We start from the raw sequence: 3,095 nt of genomic DNA on the forward strand, positions 1-3,095 counted from the left end.
CGCGCGGGGGCGGGGGCGCGCGGCCGCGTCGGCGAAGCGCGCGCTCCCAGGGGCGCGCTCGGGGGCGGGTGGGGGGCGCGGGGCCCGCGGGGCGGGGCGGGGCGGGGCGGGGCGGGGCGGTCTTGTCTGTCCTGGGCTCTGCGCGTCCAGCGGAGCCTCCGGGCCCTGCCCCAGCGCCTGGTCCTCCCGGCTGCCTGCGAAAATCACGTCCTGGAGCCGCAGCTTGACGTCTGCGCGGAAACTCGCAGTGCCCCCGGGTCGTGAAGGGCTGGTTTTTTGCTAATGAACATATTAAGAGGCGGAGACGGAGCGCTAGGCTGGAAGTTTCGAATGCAGCGACCAGCAGATGACCTTGAGCGACTCTGAGCCTCTGCCTGGGGGTCAGTGTCCCCATCTGTGAAAAGGGAGTGGTAGGACAAGGTTGAGTAACCTAATGTCCAAATGCCAGGTCGGCCCGAAAAGCCTGGCTGCAGCCCTCCCGGGACAGGATGCAGGCCTCAGGGTTCCCACCTTCCTTCCCCTTGTGGGGCCATCAGCTCCCAGCCTCAGTGCCACCTCGGCGAGGCTGAAGCCCCGTCTGTGTCTCTAGTCCTGACCATCTGGGGAGGCCCTCGCATCTCCAACTGTCCACTGAGCAAACTTCCCTGGAAGCCCCCAGACACCCCAAACGCCACAAACCCTAAATGAAGTCAGCTGCTTCCAATGGCTCTTAGTATCTACCTGCTTCTCAGAACCGCCCCCGTTGTCTTCATCATCATCTTCTTCTGTCGCCACACATCCTCCCCAGGCTGTCGTATAAAGCCCCGACCACCTGGCCTCCTTTTCATCCTTGTACCCCCTCTTCCCAGCCCGGCCCCTCCCTCAGGCCCAGAGCTTCCTAAAGACCTCCTGGCCTCCCCGTCCTCCACGGGACATTGGCCAGCGCTGGTTCCCTGAGGCCCGGCTGCATTCACTCCCCTTTCAGAGTAGGCCGCAGGAACACAGGTCCCTCCCCACCACCCCCCTACTACCTATCCCCCTACCCCCATCCCCCCACCCGCTTCAGCTGGAGCCCTCACCAGCCAGGGCCACCTGCCGGGCAGCCTTGCGGCCTCCACACTCCGGCTCCTGCAGACAACGCGGCTGACCCACAGCACCTCTGCTCCCGGCCTTCACCCCGGAGAGCCTGCCCCTTCTCTGCCCGTGCCACCCACAGCCATCCCTGACCCCACGTCCAGAACAATCTCTCTCCTTTCTCTTCCTCCACCCGCCACATCCCGCCCTCATCACGTTTGACCTTGCGTTTATCTCCTCTGTATTCTTTGTGAGTGTAAGCGCCTGGAGGACAGAGTCCATGCCTCTCCCACCTTTGCCCATCCCATGGATCTGGCAGTGACTGCAACCGCCAGAGGTGTGTGCATTTCCTGTAGGGATCGGTCCTTTCAGTGGGGAATTGTGAGACGCAAATGACATTCGACGATGAGCTGGGAAACAGGAACCCCAAAATTCGTGCTCTTCCTGCCCAGAGCCGTGCGCCTCCATCCGGTGTGCGCGGTGGGTTCATCCTTCCCTCAAGACTGCGTTCAAGGTCACGACACGGGTGGCACAAGCATGTGGCCCCACCGTCATGTCTCCCCTTTTCATGATAAAGAGACCGACCAGCAATGTAGGGGCCGTGGGGAAGATCCCACACAGCCCCTGCATGTCACAGATACAAGTCCTTAGAGACAGAAAGGGGGGCAGAACCAGGATTCAAACCCCAGTCTCCAAAGCAAAGCCCTGAGTTCATTTCATTATAGTAAAGATGCACTGTACATTCCAAGCAATAAATGGTGTCAAGTCCATTTAGGGCAGGATACTATCAGAATAAAAATATATATTCCCGGGTCAGGCACAGTGACTCACACCTGTAATCCCAGCACTTTGGCAGGCCGAGGCAGGTGGATCACGAGGTCAGGCGTTCGAGATCAGCCTAGCCAATATGGTGAAACCCCATCTCTACTAAAAACTACCAAAAATTAGCCAGGCGTGGTGGCACACGCCTGTAGTCCCAGCTACTCAGGAGGCTGAGGCAAGAGGATCGCTTGAAACCGGGAGATGGAGGTTTCAGTGAGCCGAGATCACGTCACTTCACTCCAGCTTGGGTAACAGAGCGAGACTCAGTCTCAAAAAATATATATATGTGTGTGTGTGTGTGTGTGTGTGTGTATTCCCTTTTTAATGGGCAGAGGAGACTTAATCCTTTGCATATGATCCTGTAACTGATGTGGGTTCCAAAGAAAACTTGTAATTTGCATTAAACACCTCAATTGTAAACTCAGATTTTGAGGTGATGGTTCCTTTCAGCAGGCCTTTGTGCACCTACATATTACACATGTGAGCATGGGCGCTCAGCCTTAGCCTGTCATTTCCAAGAGCCTGATAGGTATCATCTTTATCTGGAACTCCTACCATCTCCTTGAAATTCATGCTGTCCACAATCAAAATCATCCTACCTACCAATCCTCTCCCCCGTGTACGTTATTTCTGAGAGCAGCCTCCCTTTCACTTTGAGTCCCCTCAAGAACTTCTACTTCATTTCTCTTGTTCACTGCCTACTCCTGTCGAGACCTCCAGCTATGTCAGGCCTTCAGAGCCTCCTTCCAGCCTTCCCACCATGGCTGCCAGATCACTCTTCCTAAAAAGTCCCTCTTAGCACAGAACACAGGCCCCTTGCTGTACAACCCACGATTCTAAGCCTGCAAACTGAAGAAATCCTTAATTTGACATCAACGGTTTCACGGGCCCTGCACTAAACATTTCCCCTCGCTTTCTGTTCCTCCCGTCTCTTTCATGCTCCGAGATTCAGCTACAGAATTCCCAGCTGTCCATGGAGAGTCCCCACCTGTGGTGTCTGTTTTTCTGACGTGCTCCCTCCTGTTGTCTCCCCTTCCCTGCAACCTGAGTCATAGCTGTACATGGAATTTCACCCTGTCCAGTCCAAGCTCAAACGCCACTTCTTCCATGCGGCCTTCCTGAATCTCCTGATTAGAAAGATTCTCTCGCACCTGTGGAATTACACACCTCTTTATCCACCTGCTGTCCCTGGGACTGGTAATTTATGTGTGTGTTTTATC

Source organism: Theropithecus gelada, chromosome 9 (genome assembly GCF_003255815.1).
Source record: "Theropithecus gelada isolate Dixy chromosome 9, Tgel_1.0, whole genome shotgun sequence".
In the NCBI taxonomy this organism is placed as follows: Eukaryota; Metazoa; Chordata; class Mammalia; order Primates; family Cercopithecidae; genus Theropithecus; species Theropithecus gelada.